General features: G+C 50.8%; 1 non-coding gene across 1 annotated transcript; it reads right to left on the bottom strand.

Moving 5' to 3' along the window:
- Positions 1-795: 795 nt before the first annotated feature.
- On the bottom strand, positions 796-989 carry LOC142766466 (U2 spliceosomal RNA). Its single transcript, XR_012884533.1, has one exon. It is a non-coding gene; the product is annotated as a U2 spliceosomal RNA (small nuclear RNA).
- Between the last annotated feature and the right edge of the window lie 4,916 nt (positions 990-5,905).

The following is a 5,905-nucleotide window of genomic DNA, read 5'->3' as shown; positions in this document are numbered from 1 at the left end:
ATATCATCATATCGTCATCAAGGTGATGGCTGAGGGCGCCAGCGAGGTAGCTGACCGCGTGGCAACGAATTACAGCCACCGCTGGCAGAAGCTGCGACCCAGGTCAGTGGACATAGTAAAAGCACATCGGGGCTTTGCCGCTCCACCGTACAACAGGTGTGTGCGGGGTGGGTCCTGTGGCGTTCTTTGCGATTTTAATTTGTGATGGGGAATAGTGTAGATGCATAGACGTGGCGAGAGCACGCGTCTTCAGGCTAAGACGTCGCGTGAAGATGTGAAATAAAAATGCCTTCGTTTGTCACTGCAACTGTAAACAGAAACACCAACAACCATTTTCTAGAGGCTGTTTTATTTTTCGTTGCGAAACGGGTGAATTCGAAAAGCGGAATAAGCTTGGCACATACATACACACTTCTATACACATACATACACATCGTATACACACTTCTAGCTTTCCTCCGAAACAGTAATAATAAATTACTCAATAGTTTTATTAATATGTGTAGGGATGTTTAAAAAAAATAAAAACTTGAGTATGTACGTGTGAACATAACCAAAAAAAAGGGGGGGGGCCCTCCAATTATGAAATTTCCACAGAAACATTTATTTTCCCACAGCAATCGTAAGTGTAAACACAGCTAGCGCACTCCCCGCACGCGAATACCGCGTCAGCCGGGGCGGCGTGACGCCACCGTCTCGGACACTCGCCGCACCCACGCCGTTTACCCCGATATCCTTGGTAAATTCGAACACTCTTTCTGTCATTGAACTTAATGTCGAACTCACCCCCGCAGGGGTGAGTGCGCCGATCCCGGAGGTAGTGCAATACCGGGCCAACCCGTGGCGGAGGTGAAGCAAGCTTCAAGCGCTCCGCCGCATTGCAAAAATAAGTTTAATATCTTGGATCCAAATAGGATCCATATCAGATATTAAGCTGATAAGAACAGATCATTTTTTAATAACGTTTCATGGGGCCGTAGGTAATTGAGTGCGACTGTTAGACATAGCTTTTTCCCCGAGACATAAGTGACGTTAGCGCGACAGCCAAAACAGGAAATGGCGCGTTACAATCGACGCTTTCAGGCCACTTGTAAGGACGCACTTGGGGAGTTTGCACAAGGTCGGGAACGAGTTCAACCATATCATACAATGATAACACATTTGCATTTTCCTAGGGACGCGCACGTACAGTTTAGTTTGACTGCCGTAAGTGTTCGTGATATATGCCTCGTGATGCGGCAATCACTTCACTAACGCAGTTTCTTGAATAGTATTAAGGGTGTCTCTTGACCGCCGCCGTCAGAAGGGTGTCTCTTGACCGCCGCCGACGGCGCAGAACAGCAAATCAAAAGAGTTTATGGTCTACATAGTTAGACCAAAGTGGACATTCAAGTTTACAAACAAAGGTAAGAAGCCGAGGAGCAGAGTTCCGGCAGAGTCTCAATACAGACTGCTGCACCCAGTCTCTCCCTGCGCGTTTTTAAAGGGTTCCAGACGCTTGTGTGACGTCAGGCGCCTCCAGACATGACCAAATATGGAACACCTTGTGTTCGCACCACCTACCACGCCACTGGTCACGCCACCGATCACGCGACTGATCGCGCCACGGATCACACCACCGGCGTTCCCACAGTCAAGAGCCAGGTGCGAATGAGCCACGAGCTCACCGCGTTCTCGCGCACAGCACATGACGACCTTCGCGGCAGCAGCGTCTCAGGTTCCTCGGCGTCTGGGCATACACTTCTGCGCCTCTACCCCCGATACGTTTACAGGCCCGGGAGCGTTCGCACGCTGTCCGTGGTCTTACATTTGGGCCCAAAGAGGTTCCCGTAAAATGAAGCGTAACAGACTGCCCCCTCGCGGAAGGAGATCCCAAATGGCAGGGGACAGCATCCACTGTCAACAGGGATCAGTCGTCGAAGCTCGTAGCCTTCTTAACCTGGAGCGCGGTACGTGATACCTGGCTCTAGGCCATGTTCCCTCTCGTAAGGTAGTTCCGCCAGATTTCCCTGATGTTGTCGAGGTTCGCCAGAGGCTGGAGGCGAACCATACAATGGAATCCAGCAAATGGCGACAGTCAAAAGTGGCCAAAGACAATGGTATGAGCTCCTTTTCGGGGCGACCCCGCAGGGGCTTGTCGGTGGGGCTGGTCGCCAGGCAGCTCCGGGTGGTGAGATCATCACACCCCACCGCTTCAGGTCTTTCATCAGCAAGAAGGGAAACCACAGGTTCTTTCGGCGTTCCTGCCAAGAGTTTGGAACCGACGTGGTGTCCGAAGAGATGCCAGATGACAACGAATTCCTCTCTCTGGGAGGGCAAGATCCTCGCCATGGTAGAGCCGGTCGACTGAACAAACAATCCACGGGAAAACACAGGATAACAAAGCCACTGAAGAAGCAAGCGCGAGACACGTATCCACTGAGCCCCGCCAGGCTTACCTTAAACACAAAAGTCTCAATCGTATTACTCGTACAAAGTACTAAACACACCCCTAATTTCGTTGCCCACCTAACGACGCACAGGTCTTCCAAAACTACGGAAGAAATAATAACACAAAAACATATGTCAGGAAGAAAAACAATCGAGGCCAATTCATGACCTAGGGGCTTCGGCTTAAGCCATCGGCATTGCCATTGAGACTCCCCTTTTTGTACCGTATTTTGTATGAATACTGCTGCAAAACGAGGCTCCAGCGCAGGAGGCGACCATTTTTGGAAGAAGTGGACTGCAGCCACCTGAGAGGACAGTGGTCTGTCTCTATTATGAACCTCGAGCCTGCAAGGTAGCACGACAACTTTTGCACTGCCCATGCGAGACACGCACATTCTTTCTCGGTTGCGCTATACGCTTGTTCTTGCACAGTCAGCTTACGACTGGCATAAAGAACTGGGTGTTCACCGTCCTCTCCTCGTTGGCACAACACTACTCCCATGCCTCGCTCACTAGCATCACACTGAACTATGAACTCTTTCGAATAATCAGGTGATTTCAGCACAGGTTGAGCTGTTAAGGCGGCTTTTAATGCTTTGAAAGCCTCCTCTTTACGGTCATCCCAGATGACAGTTTGTGGCTCAGTTTTCCGGAGCGCGTCAGTTAAAGCGCTAGCTAATTCGGAATATCTCGGGATGTAACGTTGATAGTAACCTGCAACCCCCAGAAATGAGCGGATATCTGTCTTTGAGCGTGGTTGCGGGAAATCGCGTATGGCAGCCACCTTGAGCTGAGAAGGTCGGAGGCGTCCTTGTCCGATTATGTGACCTAGGTAGATCACCTCAGCTTGAGCGAGTTGGCATTTAGGTGCCTTCATAGTTAGTCCCGCTTCACGCAAACGCGTTAGAACCACTCGCAGATGTTGCATGTGTTCCGACCAAGAGGACGAATATATCGCCACATCGTCTAAGTAGGGTAAAGCGAATTCTCCTAGTCCTCGTAACACCTTGTCCATAAGGCTTGAAAAGCTGTATGGTGCATTTTTCAAACCGAAGCTTAATACCTTAGGGCGGAACGTTCCCAACGGCGATATGAACGCTGCATATCTGCTAGCCCTTTCGGTGAGAGGAAACTGCCAGTAGCCTCGAACGAGATCCAGCGTGGAAATATATCGAGCTCCACTAACCCTCTCAATGCACTCTTCAGTGTTTGGTATCGGGTAAGTCTGATCTTTGGTGATCGAGTTTAGCTTGCGATAATCCACGCAAGGGCGTGGATCTTTTCCCGGCACCTCAACTAAGATTAAGGGCGAAGTGTAATCGCTCTCACAAGGCTCGATCACGCCTAATTCCAACATCTTCACCTCGGAATCCATAATCTCTCGTTGGCGCGGTGACACTCGGTAAGCTTTGCTACGCACGGGTTCTGAGGATGTCAGCTCGATGTCATGAGTAACAGCCGAGGTTCTTCCAGGCCTATCCACAAATAAGTCCTGAAATTCTGTCAGAAGATCCTGGAGCTCGATCTTTTGCTCCGGCTCTAACTGCGCTTTCGATATTAATTCTTTGATTAGTGGTTCACCATCCTCACCGTTTATGACTGATGCAAGCCCTGGAAGTTCAACTGGAATCTCCTCGGGGATGTTCACCATCATGCATACCACTGCCTCCCGTTCTCGGTATGGCTTGAGCAGATTGCAATGATACACTTGCTGTATTTTTCGCTTTCCGGGCAGGCGTATCACGTAGTTTGTGTCAGAAAGCTTTTCAACTACGTCGGCGGGACCTTCCCACTGCACTTCTAACTTGTTTTTCTGCGACGGTCGCAGTATCATTACTTTGTCCCTGACATCGAATCGACGGGTTCTGGCTGTGTGGTCATAGTACACCTTTGACCTATGTTGCGTTTAGCCATGGCTTGCTCTGATAGCCGTTGAGCGCTTCTTGAACGCTCCAGTAGCTTCAAAACGTACTCGACCACTACTGGGTCTTCGGCTCGGCCTTCCCACGATTCTCGAAGCAAGCGAAGAGGATATCGAACGAGTGGCCGTACACGAGCTCGGCTGGTGAAAACCCCGTTGCTTCATGCGGGGCAGTCCTTAACGCGAACATGGTAGCCGGCAAACATAGCTCCCAGTCCGTCTTCGTTTCGTAGCATAACGCCCTCAACACTCGTTTCAGAACGGAGTGGAGCTTCTCCACGGAGTTAGACTGAGGGTGGTAGACTGAACTATGAATTAGTTTTACTCCGCACCTTTCCAAAAGCGTAGTGGTAAGAGCACTAGTAAACACAGAGCCTTGATCCGACTGTATTTCGGCGGGAAAGCCAACTCGTGCGAATATGGAAAGGAGCGCGTTAACTATTTCCACAGAGCTAAGTTTTTTAAGTGGAACCGCTTCGGGGAACTTAGTCGCTGGGCATATCGCGGTCAGCACGTGGCGGTACCCCGACAATGTCGCTGGCAGTGGGCCTACAGTGTCCACTACGAGCCGCCGAAACGGCTCTGTTATGATAGGCACCAGCTTCATCGGCGCCCTCGACTTGTCACCCGGCTTACCTACACGCTGACACGTGTCGCATGTCCTTACAAATCGCTCTGCGTCGCGGAAACAGCCTGGCCAATAATACTCCTGCAACAACCGTCCCTTCGTTTTCTTGACGCCTAAATGACCTGCCCAAGAACTTCCATGCGACAAGCGCAGTAACTCCTCTCGGTTAGCTTGAGGCACGACCAGCTGATCAAACATTACACCCCTTTTGTCAACATACTTCCTGTACAGTATGCCATCCTTCTCATAATAACTTATGTTTTTCGGGGCTATCTTTTCATGTACCCTGCTCTGGATGTTTCGCAAGCTCGGGTCTTTATCTTGTTGATTCCTCAAGGCCATGCTGTCTACCATTAACAGTCGCTGTAAGCTTTCCGACGTAGGCGCTACAAGTAAATCTCTGGAATGCTCTCCCAATATTTCTGATGGTGCCCGTGCCGTAGCTTCATCCTCCACGGATGGGACCCCCTGCTGTTGTAACGCTGGCGTAAGTTCGACCTCGGCTGGGGAGTCCTGCGGCAGGCCGATTTCAGCTAAAGGGGACTCGGCAACTGCCTTCGCAGCGAGTTCCCGTGCTTTCGAACGCTTTAGCGCCATCACATTTGCCTCCCCAAACAGCTGCCCTCTCTCGCGCAGCATCTTGTCAGATCTATTCGAAAACAGGTAAGGGTATTGCGGAGGGAGTGCCGGCGACACGGCAGCTTCCGTCTCAAGCGTGCCGAAAGGGCCTTTGATAGTTACCTTTGCGACGGGAAGGCATGCACTACACGACTCTACAGCCTGCTTGATCCAAGCACACTCACCCGTGAACATTTGCGGTTCAACGTACGAGCTGTGAACTACGTCCATCGTAGCCGCAGAATCGCGCAGTACGCGGCATGGCTTCCCGTTCACTTGAAGGTCGCGCATGTAAGGTTCGAGAAGCT

This window comes from Rhipicephalus microplus, chromosome 6 (genome assembly GCF_043290135.1).
Source record: "Rhipicephalus microplus isolate Deutch F79 chromosome 6, USDA_Rmic, whole genome shotgun sequence".
In the NCBI taxonomy this organism is placed as follows: domain Eukaryota; kingdom Metazoa; phylum Arthropoda; class Arachnida; order Ixodida; family Ixodidae; genus Rhipicephalus; species Rhipicephalus microplus.
This window is presented reverse-complemented; position numbering and strand designations above follow the sequence as displayed.